At 41.9% G+C, this 19920-nt stretch overlaps 1 protein-coding gene across 2 annotated transcripts in view; it reads right to left on the reverse strand.

Moving 5' to 3' along the window:
* Positions 1 to 16433, reverse strand: part of PHC2 (polyhomeotic homolog 2) — a 114480-nt gene extending 98047 nt beyond the window's left edge. The window contains exon 1 of one of the 2 annotated variants that reach the window (XM_043444971.1): positions 16411 to 16433. The gene's annotated coding sequence lies outside the window, so the exon portion shown is untranslated. Of the gene's footprint in view, positions 1 to 15583; positions 15829 to 16410 lie in introns of those variants that run through there. The other variant, XM_043444970.1, reaches the window with a different exon arrangement.
* Positions 16434 to 19920: the final 3487 nt, after the last annotated feature.

The raw sequence follows: 19920 nt of genomic DNA on the forward strand, positions 1-19920 counted from the left end.
ATTAAAGCCAAGATGGAGCTGGTTACAGCTCTGTACAACCATGGAACCTCAGTAAATCACCATCTGGGCAGTCTTAGCTCTATTTTAAAATTCCTTTTCAACTCCCTGCCATTCTAATAACAATGAATTAGTCTCTCAATCCCCCAAACCCTATTTTGATTTACCTAGATGTATGGCTTTGTTACTTTAAGTATAGGTCTTTTTAACTATTCAAAAACCAAGTCTGAAGTGACAAGTTTCTTTAAAGAAAGGAACACACAATCAACATGTAAAGACCCTAGAAAAGATGTTAGAGACTTTCACTTAAAAACTGGAGAAACAAGGACCCTCCTCCCTTGAACAACTAAAAAACTGGACAAGATACATAAAGCAATGTTTTTCAGACATTGGCTGACAGACGGTGCAGGCCCATGATCAGAGAAAAGAGAAAGTGAGTCCTGAGGCTGTGTCAGTTTATTGCCGGGAGGCAGTTTCCAGGGACCAGCCCAAGGATGAACCGAAGCAGAGCTCGGCGGTCTCACCGGGCTGAAGAGCCTGAGATGAGGGATCCAGGAGGGCACAGGGGCTAGAATTTGTGAAACAGAACCAGAGAGATGGGTGCTACACTGAAGACGGGGAAAGAGGCACACACGCGGCAGTTCTATTTATAGACATGCCTCCCGGAGTCTTTGGCTGAATACAGATCTGCACAGGCATGAGAGGGAACTACTCAATTCCACTATATAAACGAGCTAGGAGAACCATTCTCAGAGTTAACACGGGGCGGGGAATAGCTGTGTTCACATAGGAGTGGAAAGACCTTGTAACATACAAGGAATTAGAAACTTCAGAAGGGTATTGCCAGAGTAGTGGGAGCTATGTTAGTCCTAGAATAAAGACTGCTTTGGACCCACCATAAAACAAGCTTAAAACCAGTCCCTGAAAGGATCCAACTGATTCCGGGTAACTTAACTACATTCCAAAGCAAAGTATAGCAAACAAGAATATAAAATTAGCACTATCCAGTATCCAATAAAAACCAGGCAGGAAAAGAAAGTCATGAACCAAAAGGAAACAATATAAATAAAAACATGGTCAGAAATGACAAGGATGAAAGAACTAGCAGACAGGGTTGTTAAAACACCTATAATAAATATGTTCCACATGCTCAAGAAGTAGAGGAAAACAAACATGAGGACAAGAGAAAAGAGATGCAAAACAACAAACATCTGGAGATTAAAATATACCATCTGAAATTACAAATACGCTGAATAGATTAACAATAGAATAGGCACCTCAGAAGTAAATGTAAAGACACCACATTAGAAACCATCTAAAATGAAGCACTGAAGTGACAAGTTTCTTTAAAGAAAGGAAGACAGAAGACGGAAGACAATAAAAATGGACAGAGCACCAGTGACCTGTGAGACAATACCAGCAATATAACACTCATGGAGTTTTAGAAGGAAAAGAGATCTGGGGAGGAAAGGGACAGAGAAAAACATCTGAAGAAATAATGACTAAAATTTTTCCAAATCTGATGAAAATTATAAACCCATAGGTCCAAGGAGCTCAAATCCAAGCAGAATAAATATAAAGAAAACCATTCCAAGAACATCATAATCAAATGGAGGAAATTATAAAAAGAAAATCTTAGAAGCAGCCAGAGAAACGAGACACATTACAGAGGACCAAAGATAAGAACTACAGCATATTTCTTATCATAAAGTATTCAAGCCCGTAGGAGATGGTCAGACAGCTTTAAAGCACTAGAAGAAAAAAAACCTGTCAACTGACAATTCTTTACTCAGTGAAAAATTTCTCAAACTGAATGTAAAATAGAACTTTTAAAACAGAAAAACATGGAAATAACTAATCTAGCATACCTGAACTACCGAATATGTTAAAGGAAGTTCTTTAAGCTAAAGGAAATTGATAAAAGATGGAAAAGCAAAGGAAAAACGATTGTCCAAAACTTATTGTAAATAAGTAGGTAAATATAAAAGCTGTTTCTCAAAAAAGATGATTATTTAAGACAAATGTAGTAACGTATTAAATAAAATATATGCTAATAGCACAGATGACAGGAAAGGAGAAATGGAAGGATACAGTTTTAAAGTTCTACCCTAGACATAAAGTGATATAACCTTGTTTGAGGATAAACAAAGATACTTAAAGATGTATATTATAAACATGAAAGCAATTACTAAAAAAAGATAAAACAAAGACATAGGCAATAAATCAATAATAAAGATACAATGAAGTAAGAAATAAGAAACTTGAATAATCCAAACTCAGGCAAAAGAGGGGAAAAAAGAACAGATGAGATAAATAGAAATAAAACAGCAAGATAGTCAATTTAAATACAATCATATCAATAATTACACTAAATGTATATTGTTTAAACATTCCAATTAAAACGCAGAAATTTTAATACTGGATAAAAAGCAAGCCCAAACTATAGCTTTTTAAAAGAAACCTACTTTAAAGGTAAAACATATATAGGTTAGAAGTAAAAGGATGGAAAAGATATACCATGCATACAAAAAGCACAGGAAAGCTGCACAACCAAATCAATATCAGGCAAAGTAGGCTTCAAAACAAGAAATATTACCAGGAGAAAAAGAAGATCATTTCAGAGCGATAAAGGGGTCAAAGTCATCAAGAGGGCTTATAATCCTAAATGTGTATGCATGCAGCATATCAGAATATCAGAACACGTAAAAGTTAAAATGGATAGAACTAAAAAGAGAAAAAAACTCACAGTTATAGAAATTTGAATACTCTTGTCTTAGTAACTGATAAAACAAGTGGGCAGAAAAATTTATAAAGGTATAAAAGTCTGGAACAACACTACCAGTCTAATTTAGTTAGAACACTACATTCAATGACAACAGAATATATATATTCTGGAACATAAAATAAGTCTCAATAAATTTGAAAGAATCAAAATCATACAAGGTACATTTTCTGAGCATAACAGAATTATATTTGAAATCAGTAATAGAAAGATATTGAGAAAATCCCTAATATTTGGAAACAAAACAACATACTTCAAAGTAAGCCATGGATCAAAGAAGAAATCAAAAGGGAAATTAGAAAATATTTTGAACCAAATGAAATGAAAAACATTACATATCAAAACTTATAGACTATAACTAAAGCATAACTTGGGGAAATTTTATAGCATTAAACATATATATCAGAAAAGAAGAAACATCTCAAATTATTAATCTCAGCTTCTACCTTAAGAAGACTGTAAATCAGTGAAATCAAAAGCAGAAAAACTATAGAGAAAAATCAACAAAATGAAAAGCTGGCTTTGAAAAGATTGATAAAATTTGATAAGCCTCTAGTCAGACTGATGAGAAAAATAAAAGAGAGGAGGCATAGATTATCAATAATAGGAATAAAAGATTTGGCAGATATTATAAGGATGATAAGGGAATATGAGCAATTTTGTGCCAACAAAGTAAAGAACTTAGGTGAAATAGACAAATTGCTTGAAAAGCACACTCAAGAAAAAATAGATAACCTGAATAGCCCTTTATTTATTAAAGAGCCTAAATCCTTGGTTTAAAACCATTTCACAAAGCAAACTCCAGGCCCAGTTGGTTTTACCATTGAATTCTACTAAAGATTCAAAAAAGAAATAATACCAACGCTATATAAACTCTTCCAGGGAATAGTGAAGAACTTCACTTTCAGAATCAGGCCTGAGTTTCTGTCTCCATTATATACTAGTAATATTATAGTGGACAAATCATTTCATGCCTTAGTCTCTTCATCTGTAAAGTGGGAGTAATAAGAGTATTTGCCTTACACAGTTGTAAGAATTAAATAAGAACTCACATAATGTCCTAGCATGGAAATGAGTACTTATAATAGGTACTCAATAAACTGTAATCACAATGTATTTTTATGTAACAAATACTATTACTTCTCATAAAACTCTTTCATTCTATTGTAAATAGAAATATTGTCTCATCTTCATTTATTAATTTTCAGGGGTAAAGAAGTTATTCCTTTGGGGACTATAATCTCATGGGTAAAAGGCCTTAACACCATATAAAAAAAGCAAAGACAATAATGCAATCTGCAATTCTGATATGCATATCTTTGGGGAAACAAGAAAAGAAGAGTGAAGAAAGTAAGGATTTTATAAGCCAGTAAAGGATAAGAAGTAGGGCCCGATGAGTCAACTGCGTGACTGAGTGCGCTGACATACAGCACTGGAGATCTGGGGGAAATGAGAGAAAATTCTGAAAGAGATGGGCATACCAGACCACCTGACCTGCCTCTTGAGAAACCTGTATGCAGGTCAGGAAGCAACAGTTAGAACTGAACATGGAACAACAGACTGGTTCCAAAGAGGAAAAGGAGTATGTCAAGGCTGTATACTGTCACCCTGCTTATTCAACTTATATGCAGAGTACATCATGAGAAATGCTGGGCTGGAAGAAGCACAAGCTGGAATCAAGACTGCTGGGAGAAATATCAATAACCTCAGATATGCAGATGACACCACCCTTATGGCAGAAAGTGAAGAGGAACTAAAGAACCTCTTGATGAAAGTGAAAGAGGAGAGTGAAAAAGTTGGCTTAAAGCTCAACATTCAGAAAACTAAGATCATGGCATCTGGTCCCATCACTTCATGGCAAATAGATGGGGAAACTGTCAGACTTTACCTTTGGGGGCTCCAAAATCACTGCAGATGGCGACTGCAGCCATGTAATTAAAACATGCTTACTCCTCAGAAGGAAAGTTATGGCCAACCTAGACAGCATATTAAAAACCAGAGATATTACTTTGCCAACAAAGGTCCGTCTAGTCAAGGCTATGGTTTTTCCAGTGGTCATGTATGGATGTGAGTTGGACTATAAAAAAAGCTGAGCACTGAAGAATTGATGCTTTTGAACTGTGGTGTTGGAGAAGACTCTTGAGAGTCCCTTGGACTGCAAGGAGATCCAACCGTCCATCCTAAAGGAGATCAGTCCTGGGTGTTCATTCGAAGGACTGATGATGAAGCTGAAACTCCAACACTTTGGCCACTTGGTGCAAAGAGCTGACTCATTGGAAAAGACCCTGATGCTGGGAAAGATTGAGGGCAGGAGGAGAAGGGGACAATAGAGGATGAGCTGGTTGGATGGCATCACCGACTCGATGGACATGGATTTGCGTGGACTCTGGGAGTTGGTGATGGACAGGGAGGCCTGACGTGCTGCAGTTCGTGGGGTTGCAAAGAGTCAGACACGACTGAGCAACTGAACTGAACTGAACTGAACTGAAACAGCAAAGTCTAAAAAAGGGATACAATCTATTCATTTTTTATAGGAATTTGTTAAATGGTTGGAATCTTGCACTCTGGAGAGATGAAGGTGGAGAGGCAGGAGTTATGATGGGGACAGTAAGTCATTAAGAGTACAGACAAGACAAACACACACCAGATCCTTTTGCACCCCAGACACCAGCACTGAGACTGAGATGAAGTAGCAAATAGACCAGGAAAGCTCCAAACTCAGGAAAGCTTTGGTTCAGGGCAAACAAAACACTGCAAGCAACTCCAAGATACAGACGGTTGTTGTCTTACATCCCCAGCAGTTAGCCCAGCACCCTGCATGACGTCAATAAATATGGGTTGAAGGAACAGATGTGAATATATACATTTGATAGTAAAACTACTGGCAGTAGAGAAGCTGAGCTGAATTCCTCCTTATCCCAGGGTTCTGCCTCCTGTCTCACTACTGTCCAAACCAGCCTCCACACTGGGGGTGTGACCCTTTGAAAAGAAGAATCTGATCACGTTTCTCCTAAAGTGTTTCAACAGCTCCCTGTCGCCTTCAGCATGAAGCCCAAATTCCTTGGCCTGAAAACCAGCCTTCTGTGTTTGATGCTGGCCTATTTTTCAGTTTTGTTTCTGTCCCTGCCTAACATATGACATGCTCCCATCACATGGGACTACTGAAATCCCCCACATGTACTACAGTCTCGCATGTACACCCCACCTTTGCACATGCCACTCTCCTGAGGTGCTCTCTCTGCCCGAGGCACTTCTCATTTCAAATGTCTCTTCCTCCAGATGGTGACACTTCTAAGCAGCACTAAGTGATCCCTCCTCTAACCTTTCAGAAAGTGAAAGTGAAAGTCGCCCAGTCACGTCCAACTCTGCAAGCCGGTGGACTATACAGTCCATGGAATTTTCTCCAGGCCAGAATACTGGAGTGGGTTGCCATTCCCTTCTTCAGGGGATTTTCCCAACTCAGGGACTGACCCCAGGTTTCCCAAATTGCAGGCAGATTCTTTACCAGCTGAGCCACAAGGGAAGCCCAAGAATACTGGAGTGGGTAGCCTATCCCTTCTCCAGGGGATCTTCCCGACCTAGGAATTGAACCAGGGCCTCCTGCATTACAGGTGGATTCTTTACCAACTGAGCTACCAGGGATAACTTGTCTATACTTCTGTTAGAGCACTAAGTACAATACCATATTTGATGTTTCCATGTCTCTCTTCCTTCATAAACTTCCAGACTGCCAGGACTGGGTTCGAGTCATCTTTGCATCCCTAGCTACTAGTATGGGGGTATTGGAAGCTTCAAAAATGTTTTTTGAAAAAAAAAGAAAAGAACAGATTTTAAAGGCCAAAAGTAGAAATAAAGCTTAAATACTTGGGTGAACAAGATGTAGCAGTACTATTAAGAGACACTTGAAAGTGAAAGTCACTTTGTTGTGTCCAACTCTTTGTGACCCCATGGAATTCTCCAGGCCAGAATACTGGAGTGGGTAGCCATTCCCTTCTCCAGGGGATCTTCCCCACCCAGAGATCAAACCCAGGTCTCCTGAACTGCAGGAGGATTCTTTACCAGCTGAGCCACCAGGGAAACCCAAGAGACACTCAGGGATGCACAAGTCCCTCCCTATAATTAGAAGGTTGTGCCAGGGATGGCAGATACAGTGCTCCCCTCCAAGTGTCTCTTGTTACTGATCAGAGACAGAATTCGGGGCTGGATATACTGGAGGCCTGGCCCAGTATGGTACTTCTTATCTTTTATTTTCCCCAACCATTTCTCACACTCATTTTGCCTTTGAGAAAGCAATTTCATTTTCATATGCTTTAGTGTCACCATTTCAAAATGTTCCAAAAGCCAAGTTCCTCTGTCATGCTCTCATTTTCTTTGTCTCTTATGAATAGAAAGGGAAGTTTCAGTACTAAGTTAAGAATGAAAATATTCTGAGCCCAAACTTAGTGCACAACTTTAGGGAAGTTATCACACCCCTCTACATTGCAACAGTCTCCTCCTTAAAATGCAACTGACCCTAAATCCAGGAGGTCACAAGAAACAGTAAAGGTGTTCCTGAGCACCTTACAGGTAGTAACCCATTTAATTCTACAATCCTTTGAGGCAGGTACTATGATGATCCCCATCACGCACAAGAAAATGGAGCACCGAGCTGGAAAAGACTTGAAGAGGGCTGTGAAGGTGGCGCTAGTGGTAAAGAACCCGCCAGCCAGTGCAGGAGACATAAGACACACGGGTTTGATCCCTGGGTTGGGAAGATCCCCTGGAGAAGGAAATGACAATCCACTCCAGTATTCTTGCCTGGAGAATTCCATAGACAGAGGAACCTGGCAGGCTGCAGTCCATGGGGTCGCAAAGAGTCAGACACGACCAAGTGACTAACACTTTCACTTTTCAGAGGATACAATTGCATTTATGCTTTTTCTACAAAAACATAATTTTACTTTTTTTAAAAAAGCATTAAATATGTAAGTCCATATCACCCTCCCCTCAAAAGATTAATTTAGACAAAATTTAAGGAACATCTACTATGCACAGTAGAATATCGTCAAATTACTATCAATCTCTTATAAGCATATTTCCTGCTGAATAAATATCTGTGAATAAATGAAAACTATTTCACACACGGATTCGGAGAAGCTCTGCATTTCTAGATGTTTCTTCAGAAGGAATGGGTGCCTTATAATAGTCTTCTTTCCCCTGGAGAAAATATTCATTCCCACTTCAAGAGGGACAACTCAGCTCCTCAAGTCTTCAGAAAAGCCTACAGCCACCTTTCTCTGTATCCACGGTTTCTACATTGGTTTCTTCCCCCATCAGAAAGAGAACACAGGAAGATCAGGTTACATTGGTGTCTTGGGCCTGTATAAATTCCTGGGAGGTTCTCTCTTCTGTTAGGAAAAGTTTCCCTGGCAACCATATTTACACACTCAGTTCCCTCCTCTCCTCTGATTCGCTGGTTGGTATAAAAATTAATTTGCATTGAATCGCTGAAGCTTACAAGTCAATCAGTTTAACAGACTCACAAAATGTTAGAATTTGGTTTCTAGCCAGAGGTCGCTTCTTTCCGGGACCGTCCCCTTTCTTTTGAAATCTGAATTGTAATTCTGTTCAGTTCAAATATTTTAAAACACATCAAATATGTATGCTGGATATTTCTGGCTATAGGTAAAGAAAAGAAAGTTCTCCTAATAGCATCTGGTCAATATTATTAGTTAAGGAAGATCGAGAGAGGAGGATGTACTTTACTTCTGAGTTAAGCAAGATCAGTTATGATAAACAGCTAGAAGAAACGAGTCAAGGACCAAGACAAAAACATCTGGGCCCTGTGAAATGATGAATTCAGGCCTAAGATTCTGGGTGATCAGAGCTCAGGACCTGGGTAAAGGAATGTGATATGAATATTAAGAATAAAGTGTCCCTAATTCATTCACCAAGTATTTATTAAACATCTAACAGTGCTTGGTGCTGGGAATATAGCAATGGATAAGACAGACCCAGGTCTTGCTTTCATAAAGTTTATAGTCAAATATTTCAATAGTGAACCAGCACTGGCTTTGTTATTGAACCAAATATCTTTGGGCTAGGGGCTCATTATATGATTTCCTACAAGGGCCAGAATTAGTTTCAGGGTGGAGCAGGAACTTCCAGATAGAAACAAGCTCAAAAAGTCCTCTTTGGAGAAGGTGAGTTGACAACTGAAATCTTTGACATATACAATGATTTCTTTGTATCTTCAACAACAATGACACATGAGCTTCTAGACAGAGAGAGGAAGAAGAATGTATTTATCATAGGGCACAAAGTTAGGTACTTTGTAGTACATATACCAAAGAAGAGAGTAAAAAGTACATAAAAAATTAAAATAAATAAATAAACAGCATATAAAAAAGCATTCTTAAGTATATTCAGCAACCATTTATTGAGCATCCTCTATGTTCAAGAAAGAGTTTTAGGAGCTGAAGCTACAGGTATGAAAAAGACAGAGTCCCTAGCAATTATAACAATGTTTTAAGTGCTATTAACAAGATGTTACAAACAGGTCTAGGACAAACCTAGAAGGCATATTAAAAAGCAGAGACATTACTTTGCCAACAAAGGTATGTATAGTCAAAGCTATGGTTCTTCCATAGTCATGTGTAGATGTTAGACCATAAAGAAGGCTGAGCGTCAAAGAATTGATGCTTTTGAACTGTGGTGTTGGAGAAGACTCTTGAGAATCCCCTGGACTACAAGGAGATCAAACCAGTCAATCCTATGGGAAATCAACCCTGAATATTCATTGGAAGGACTGATGCTAAAGCTGAAGCCCCAATACCTTGGCCACCTGATGGGAAGAGCTGACTCATTAGAAAAGACCCTGATGCTGGGAAAGATTGAAGGCAGAAGTGGATGACAGAGGACGAGATGACTGGATGGCATCACCAACGTAATGGACATGAGTTTGAGCAAGCTCCAGGAGATGGGAAGGGCAGGGAAGCCTGGCGCGCTGTATGCCCTGGGGTCTCAAACAGTCAGACATGACTGGGCGACTGAACACCAGCACAAAGGAAGGTCAGAGAGGAAGGATACAGCTCATTAAAAGCAAACTGGGAAATGCTTCTGAGATGTAATACTTTGATCTTAAAAGGCAGAAAAGGTTGTTGTTTTAAGCTGATAAGTTTGGGAATAATTGTTTAAGCGATAGATAATTACTACAGTGCCTTATGGAGACTCTTCGAGCAGCACAGTAGGAGACCATGGAGAACGCCTGGCCATCTAGACTCTTTCATGACGTACACTATAGGCCATACTCTAAATCTCTTCATGCTTTTAATCTCACAGATTCTTAGGCTCACCTGACCCATGATGGGAGTGGAGTGAAAGTAAGCAGCTTGTTCTGGAATGGGAATGACATTGGTGATAGAGAAAGCGACACAACTGCAAAATCCTGCCTGAGATCCTTCACAAAGGAATCTATGTTGGCTGGTGCTAGGACTTGGTCAAGCGGTCCGCTAGAATCAAGTGGTGTCAGGATTTGGTCAGTACCTGGTCAAATGATTACGCAGAGAGACTGGGAGTGGGAGGAGCCTGAGAATGAGTAAATGTTTTTTAGAGAGCAATAACCATGAAAACCAGAAAAACTTGTTGTCAGTTCCAGGCAGTGATTATAAAGTCTAAGATAAGAGACAATACCAAAATTTAAGTGTTTCTGGTTTTCATGATCCATACAGGTAGATGAAGGAGTAGAGTGGGCAAAAAAAGCCAAGAAAGGGATAGGAACATTCATGATAAATGTGGGCCACATGTTTCAAACCTGCTGGGTAGTCCCCCAGTGGCACCAGTCTGGTTAAGAAGTTATCAGATCAGGGCAAATACCTGTTCAACTCCAATTTCTGTTTCAGTAGGTTATAAAATGGTCTTCCCAGCTTCCTAGCAGTTGGGAACATCTGACTACACAAGAAATAGAAATTAACTATTTCTTACTTAAATTGGGAGTAACAACAGGATCAGGACAGTAACTCGATCCAATCATACTCTCATGATATGATGAATGAGGTTCCAGAAGCCATTCTGGGTAAATAACTACTTGCCTCTTTTTTCTTTTCATACTGGATATCTATTAATACTTGAATTTCAAAATACTCCCCTTTTGCCTTTTGTATCGAGAGTCAAAATGAAGAGACAGGAAAATGTGATGGTGTACTCTGACACAGCAAGGACTTCAGGTTATGCAACCAAAAGGAATTATCAGGACAAAATGCTTTCCTAGCTTTAGGAGGAAGTATTGATACATTTGGGTAGAACCACTTTCATACCAGTGCAAAATAAAAGGGCAGGTCTCCTTGTTAAAAAAAATTATCAACAATTTCAAGAGAGCAACAACAGAGCATTCAATTGAGTGTGGGGTCTATTCAGGGTCCCGGGAGACTGCACAGGTCACACACCTGTAAAGCTAGCCTGGCCTTCAGGGACGGTATAGTACGGTCCTTTCGTAGAGCTTAAGAGTCAAAGCTGGGTCCACATCCCATCTTTGCCCCTCATTAATTACGCGATCAGGCAATTCACTTGGCTCTCCATGCTTCTAGTAGGTTGCATGGTTGCAGTCCAGTACTGTGAGGATTAAATGGGATAATGAATAGAATGTATACAAGGTGCTTAACACAGGTAAGCACTCAATAAATGGTAGCTATCTATTATTGTTCAATGAAATGTACAGGTAATTCTCAAAGCAGTAAGTTTAAGAAATGAATTGCTGAACTGCTGTTAAGGATATGAAAGAATGAAAATGATATTTCAGGACAACTAAAATAATGAAGTAGACAGGGAAGAGCAAATCTTTTGTTTGACTCTTCAGCCTTCTCTAATCTCTTCCCTCTTTCTCTTTTTCCTTTTACTGTCAAACATGCAGAAGGTAAAATACATGCTGTCTCCATTTCTTACCCACATCTCATGCCCTCATCCTCTTTAATCTGGTATTTAATATCCCTATGGCTATCCTCCACAGAATTGAGGTTATTTTTCAAAAGTTACTAATGACTCCTGTTCACTAAATAGAATGGACATTTCCCACTTTTTATGTAAAATTTCATACTGCTGATCAATCCCTTCAGCTTGAAACCCTCTCTTTTCACTTCTGCAATACTATACCCTCATGGCCAACAGCATGTCTGATAGGTATCTATCAGGTACCTAAATAAATGGTCATGAAGAGGATGCATTTGTGGGGTGAATAAATTAGATGATTCTCTTGTTTCTGTGATATTCCTTATTTTCCACCATACTGACCCCATTTCTTCTTCTTACCTCCTTGAATGCGGGCAATCTCCATGCGTAGCCTTGGTCCTCTACACCTCTATTTCTAGGCTGTCACACCACTAAGAATCAAGTGGGAACTACACTAATCACATGGCTTTAATTATCACCTACATATAAGACTCCCTGACTTCTCTCTTTTGAACACTAGTGCCTCCCCCACCAGTTTCCAAATAATTAGGGGATGCACCCACTTATAAATTCCAGTATCACCTCAAGATATCTAGCATTGAGCTTTTCCTCTTCTCCCCCAAACTGACTTTTCTTTCCATCTGTCTTATTTCTGTTGATCTTGTCACTCAAGTTCAAGACTACATTTGATTCTCCCTTCCTTCTTGTTCTCCATATCTATCAGTCAGAGCGCTGTTCATGCTTCCTTTATAATAGTGGTCTCCAACCTTTTTGGCACCAGGGACCAGTTTCATGAAAGAGAATTTTTCCTTGGACTGGGGCTGGTGGGGGGATGGTTTCAGGATGATTCTCATAAGGAATACACAACCTTGATCCCTCACATGCTAAGTTCACAGATGGGTTCAAGCTCCTATGAGAATCTAATGCCACTACTGATCTGACAGGAGGCAGAGTTCAGGCGGTAATGTGAGTGATGGGGAGTGGCTGTAAACACAGATGAAGCTTCTTTCCCTTACCTGCTGCTCACTGCCTGCTATGCGGCCAATCTAATAGACCACAGCCCAGGGACTGGGGACCCCTGCTTTATAACACATACTGAACCTACCTCTTTCTATTTTCACTGCCATCATCCTAATGTAATTCCTTATCCCTTCACATCTAAATGATTTAAATAACCAGCTAACTGGTTGTACAGTTCTCTTTCTACCCCTTCTAAAGTTTATTCTATACACTGTTGCTGAGAATCTTCTTAACATACTACTTTTATAGCCCCCATTTCCTTAACCAAACATCTTCAGACTTTCCATCATACAGGATAAAGCCCTAACTCCTTAGTTTGGCATTCAATGTCTGTTAAAATCCAGTTTCAGACAGAAAACAACAAAATACTGTAATTATTCTTCAATTAAAAAAATAAATTTAAAAAAATCCAGCTTCAATCAACACTTCCAATCTTACAACTTCTATAGTTAAATCTTCTGATCTTGCCACATTGGTCAGTTTCATCAGCTGACCCCTGAAAACTCTCCTCCATGCTCCAGTCCTGTGTTTTATGAACATATTTTCTCCTGTCCAGAAATCCCTCCCACTTTCCTTCTCTGTATATAACAAAATCCACCATATCTCTGAAAAAAAGTCTTCCTTGATAATCATAGTCCACAATGATCTCTTTTTGCAATTCTGATAATATCATACGTTTAGTACTTTGAAAATTTATGGAAGTATGCTTTATACTGAATTCTCACAAGTTTATAAAGTAGGTGGCATTATTACACACAAAGGATCAAGATCAAGTAACATGCCCAAGCCACAAAGCAAGTAACTTCTAGAACTGGGATCCAAATCCTTGTTTAGCTGAGAATAACCCCTGGACCATACCACCTCTCTCATTTTCCTGTCTCCTCCAAAGCTCAAATGCAGCACACTATTTACACACAAGCAGGTGCTCAGTAAACATGCTGATTGAGAAGATTGCTTAAGTAGCACCTGTGATTCTCAGCACTTACAGAATTGTCAATCTCAGCAGAGCAAATTAAGCATATCAACCCAGTGTCATGTTCTTTATGAGGCTTGATCTGTAATTGAGTTCAAGAGGGGGATTTGCCAAAAATTCACCATGTTCCATTCTAAAAATAAATTTTGGTTTCAGCAAAGCTAAAAGGCCCTTTCTCTGAGTCAAATATTAGGTGAGTTTTGGGGATGAGGTACTTGACCACCTCTGGGTACACCCTTCCTCTGTTTCCAAATGAGCAGGAAGTAAAAACAGGCTAGCTAAGTTAATGGCTTATGAGAGAAAAATGGACTACTTACGGTTCTAGAAGTGGAGGCTAAGGCAGCAGAACAGTATTTTCTCTGCTCTGGTAGCTAAGACCTCAGTAAAAGAAGCCTAATCAAAATGAATCGTGAGTGGAAACTGGATCAAAGAGGATAATAGTAAGATAATAGTAAAAAGAAGTAAGAACAGAAAGAAGTAAGTACTGGAAATATTCATACTTCCTTTTTTCTGTTCTTACTTCTTTTTACTATTATCTTACTATTATCCTCTTTGTCCTTTTCTTCAGTTGCTTGAAGCTGTCAGATCCAACTCTGTTCTCCAGGGCTGGACCACTAACAGCAGGCTTTATCATCTCTGCATGATTTATGGTCTCAGTCCCAAACTGTTTGTCCTGACCCACATCACAGTCCAGATCCTTCCAGCTTCTCATCTGATTACTCACTTCCCAAGGTCTCACAAATCTGACCTCACAGATTAGACATTCAGCATGGCTTCCCTGGGTATGACCCATATTGCCCCCTTACTGTATAGTTTAGACTTGCCCTTCTGGGATGGTGCCTTAAACATCACATCTATGCTCAGGGTTCCAGTCCTCTACCTTGGAGCTATAGCAAATGACTCCTTTCCCACCTTCATATGGTTGGACCCTTCTTGGAAAGATATGAGTGATAAAGACCAGAAGTGAAGCTCAAAAAAATGATGAGGGAAAAATGCGGGGGAGATCAACAAGATGGAATCTATCAGTGGAAACTGTGGTGGGAATTAGAAATCCTAGGTTACTTTGTTGAGAAAGGAAAAAGGCTATGGCCGCATTAAAGTCATTGCCTAGAGATACCATACTCCAAAAGCATCTATATTCACAGTTTCCTCTGCTTTGGCTGCGGTTTTTGTTCTTCCCAATTTCCCTGCAAGGCAAACTCCTATTCATCCTTCAAGACCTTACTTAAACATGTTCTTTTCTGGGAAGCCTTCCTGAATCCTCTCACACAGTTATCTGTTCCCTCCTCTGTGCTTCTTTATGGACACATCTATTATGCTGTTACCACTTTAACTGGCAATTTTATTTCTGTCTCTCCTACTACTTCTCTGAGGACAAGGATTAATTATCTTATTCATCTTTGCATCCCCAAGACATAGCAGAGTGCCTGGCAAACAGCAAGAGTTTGTTGTGTGATAAAAGACATCAAGAGCAACATGAAAGTGAAATTTGCACTTCACTTGCAAAAATCAAATTGGTTCCTGGTACTTTTCATGTGTAACTGCACTTTCCCTTGATTCAGAAGAAAGGACTTTAGACTCATAAAAGAAATTCTATTGATATCACCAGTCATCTGCACTGGTGAGAGAAATAGCTGTCTCCCCCCCACCCCCACCCCCCACTTCCAAGAAGCTCCCAGGGCAAGCTTAGTATTAGTGGCACATGGCCCATCCTACCATGTCTATTGTAGTGAAAGCTAAATTACACTATAAGCCTAAAGCTGCCACCATTCTTAGTGAATTGGTGGTGGTGGGTAATTAAAAAAACACACTTCTGTAGCAGACCTAATAGAGTGAGGGAGGAAGATAAATTTAATCCTGGCCTAATAAGAAATTTGTTAGAAACTCACGCATACAGCCGCTTCCTCTGGACATGACAGACCCGATCCAGGTGTCCAGCAGTGACCTTTTCCCATGAGTGGCAGGTCATCACCCAGCACAGAAAACCAGGGGCCAGTGCCTTTCTTGGGCATCCCTCCTTCTGAAACCTGGCAAATCTTGGGGGGCCTGCTTTTCCTTTAGGGGATTGTCAGTTCCTCCCAGCACCGACAATCCCCAGGTCCCTTGGCTGGTGCCCCCCAAGCACCGCTCTTGCCTTCGTCCCACTGGGGCCCCAGCTTGACTCCGGGTCAAAAGTGCCGGCGGCTGGGCTGTCAGGCTGCGGCTGGGAGGGGGCGCCGAGGTCAGGCCCGACCCCCAGGTCTCCTGGCACTCCGCGGGACGCGCGGAGGAGACGCAGGCCGCGCAAGGCCACGGGCTACTCAGGCGCGGGCCTCTGGACGGTGGGGGTGGGGGACTCGGCCCCTCCACCCAGAGAAACCGCGCGAGTGCGGGTACTCCAGCCGGTTCCCCGCAGCCCCCGCAAGTCCCGGCCCCAGAGCTGCCCCGCAGTCCTCGCCGGGCTGCGTCCCGACCCCCAGGGCGCGCGGCGGCCGGTCAATCCGCTAGCCCGGGCTACTCGGCCCCCACGCGGGCCCCACGGCGCGGATCCCGGGTCAGGCCGCCGCCGCCTGCCTGCCGGTGCCCACGGCAATGCCCCGCCCAGCGCGGCCCGGCCCGGCCCGGCCTTGACAGCTGGGTGCCCAAAGGGTTAAGCCGGCGGCGCGGCGGCCCGAGTGCCCCGCGCGCTGCCAGTCCGCCGCGAGCCGGCCCCAGCGCGCACGCGCCCGCCCGTTACCTGCGGTCGCGTTCGCGCTCCTCCTCCACCTGGCTGCTCTCTCCCGGGGGCCGCCCCTCAGCCCGCCCCCTCGGCTCGGCGCCGCGCACCCTGCTGGCTACTCGGCCAAGGCCTGGGGAGGAGGGGCGTGGGGCAATTACCATATATTAGCATACCAGCGTGCGTCACGTGGCCTCTCCAGCCAATTGGCACTGTGGAGAGGCGGGGATTGGGTTGAACACGCCTAGGTGCTGCTCCGGGCCTGAACCGGTGGCCATGGCAACGTCTGGGCGGGAGGGGGGAATGGGGGGAGGCACGGAGCATCTTCCCTACCTGAGCTGGTGTGAAGGCATCCCCACATTTCCCACCCCGTGGAAGGCGAGGGGCTGAATTTGGCTCCTTTGGCTCCTCTCAGAAGGATTCAGATTCAGCAGACATTTATCGTGCGTTTACCATGGGTCTAACACTTTTCTGCAGAATATGATTCCCTGGATAACCCTGTGATGTCTGTAACCCCACTTGGTAGAAGGGAAAGAGGAGGCTCAGAGAGGGCAGGTCACTCACCCAAAGTCACAGAGGCACGCTGAATGACAAAACTGGAGATCGGAGCCCATTTCTGACTTCAGGCCCCCAGAGTTATTTTCTCCAGTAGGGGTCTCCCAGCACCTCCTCACAATTCCAGGTATACCAAGCAGCTGGAAGAATCCTCATAGAAACTCTGTACAGGACTTTAGTGTTTCCTTGCAATGACCTTTGAGATTAGTAGGCAGAACAATGATGCCCAAATTGCAGATGAGGAGAAATGAGGCTCTGAGAGGTGATGGTGATCTGTCTTTGGTCAAACAGCTATTAAGAACTAGTGCTTAATCACTATGATTTACACACAAGCTTGCTATTTTATAAACTTTTTAATTCAAACGTGATGGCATTGCTATGACCATTTTACATAATAAGAAACTGTGGCTTTGGGAAGTTAAGTAAATTACCCAAGGTTACACAGCTAGGAAGTAACAGATAAGGGTTCAAATCCAGGTTTATCTGGCTCCAAAGCTAGTCTCCTAGAGTCTCATTAGGACCAGGCTCATTTAATTTAGATTCAGACTTCAGAACTCCTTCTCAAACAGAACTTTCTCTCCTATCCTCTTTAGATGTGACCATGTTCTCTATTAATCTTGCAAAATATTACATGACAGGTGATACGTGTTAAGGTCACAGAGGCTAAATATTAAAGGAAAACAGAGTCACCCCTGCAGGTGGGTTAAGGACACTCTATAATTCTCAGCGCTTCAATTTTACCCCTGGGGAATTTGATAGTTTGGTGAAGGCAGAATAGCTTAAAAGAATAGGCGCCTACATTTAGGCTTTCCTCTACTTCTTCCTCTAGTTTAGCTCAGTGGATCTCTAACTAATTATTGGACAAAATAGTAATACCTCAAACCAAATATACTAAATTTTATAGGCATTTTAAGAGATTAGCAAATGTAATTTTGCCTGTAAGTTCATTTAGCCTTATTGGGCTGACTTAAAACCCAATTTCCTCCTAAGCTGTGATGTTTGGTGTTCAAGAGCCCAAACTTGGAGGCAAACCTAATTGGGTTAAAATCCTAATTTGCCTACTCACTAATTGTGTGACCTAGGGAAAGTTACTTAACTGCTCTGCCTCAATGTCCTCATTTGTAAAATAGGATAGGAATGGTGTGAGAATCAAATGAATTAATGAACAAAAAGTATTTAGCACAAGCTATGGCTTAGAAGTAAAACCTCCATAATTGTTAGCTGTTATTGACACAGGAGCTCTTGCGGGAACAGACAGCCCACATGTACAGAATCTCTCAAGGTTTCCTAGCTGGCTTTGGAATTCTGGAGCTGTCTCTCATCCCTTGTGGCATATTAAACAGCCTGTTGTGCTGGTGAAGGCTTGTTATCTCTCCAAACGACATCCTCTCTTCTTAGGATCATAAATAATTCCTGGACTCAAAGGAGCTGGTTTCTCCTGTACATCTCCTAGCACCAAATTACCGGAGTGGCTCCTTGCAAAAAGGGATCTTGACAAACAGTGGAGCCATAAGTCAGGCTTCTTGAAACACTTTTATGAGCGCCTTAATGAGGGAGATGAGCTGTCATCAGGAACTCTTCCCGACCTTCCTGGCCACAGGAAATGAGTTCTTTGTGCTCAAAGGGTTTCCAAAGCTGAGGCGTAAAGAGTTTTCAGGAAGTGGGGCAGTGATGAGAAGCTGTTGACTCAGAGAATCCCAGGGCTAAACAGCCCCCATCCTGCCATTCACCTTATAGGGTCAAATTACTCAGGGCTTATTGCAGCAATAGCACCAAAGGGCGGTTTGCAGGGGTGGATGTTAATCCTTTCCTCGTCCCCCCATGCACACACTTCAACAGCCAATCTGCCACCATCCTGAAAGATGGAGCAGTACAGACAGTATTTAAGCGCATTGTCTCTGCAGCTGAAGAAACGAGTATGAACCCTGCTTCCATTATTCTCTATCTTTGTGTCCTTGGGAAACTTGCTTAACCCCTCTGTGTCTCAATTTCCACATCTGCAAAATGGGGAGAATACAGTGGCCACCTTACAGGCTCTTGTGAAGATAAATGAGTTACTCACATAAGGTGCTTAGAACACCCAATAGGAAGCCCTAGAGATATGTTTGCTAATTCAACAAAAGAAACATGGAGTCCAATACAAACAGTGTACTTTCTGTAGAGGCAACCACAGCCCTAAGCAAAATGCTCTGGACCCTCCTAACTGTATGCTGCCCCTTGCCCCTCTGACTTGCAATAGGAAGAAGATGTGCTTCAGGATTCTACTTGGATTGTGGACTCTGCCACATTCTGTTCTGTGAAATTGGTTGTTATTTTACATCCTCAAACCAGAGTTACATTATTTGTAGAATGAGACTTACTTCCTCCTGGAGTTGTTCTGAGCATTTAGTCAGATGGTTTCTGGTAGGAGGTGATGAGGGCCTCCTACTCTCAGGACAGAGATCCTTCTTGATCATAATCACATTTCTCTTTTACTGAGATATTTCTAGTGATGTCTTTACTTTCCAATAATGAACTAATATTTAGTGAGCACTTACACTGGCCCTGTGCTATATATCATATATACTTAGAGTAGAATGAACACCTGGAGTCCAAGATGTGAACTTGCCCCAAAACACAGTGGAAGTCAGTGGTGGAACCAGGAATCAAGCCTGGACTGTCTAATACCCAAGTCCATGCTAATGACCCTCCATGCCACAGGCTTTCCACTCCAGCTCAGCTCTCGGAGCTCAGTTCTCTTTCTTTAGCACTCCTCTCCCATCCATATACACATTCTCCCTGGTGGCTAGCAGTGCCCAGCACAGTAAGTGCTCCATGTGTGTTTACTGAATGGGTGAAAGTAAATGACTGTGACATCCTCTTATAGTGATGAAAGCATCCTTTTTTTCTTGGACTGTCCCCATTGGGGAAGAGAAGCAGCTGGCAACCCTCCTCCCCACCTCCTAGCATCCTCTTCCTGCTAAATAATCATGTGGA

The sequence above is a fragment of the Cervus canadensis genome, chromosome 24, assembly GCF_019320065.1.
Source record: "Cervus canadensis isolate Bull #8, Minnesota chromosome 24, ASM1932006v1, whole genome shotgun sequence".
Lineage (NCBI taxonomy): Eukaryota > Metazoa > Chordata > Mammalia > Artiodactyla > Cervidae > Cervus > Cervus canadensis.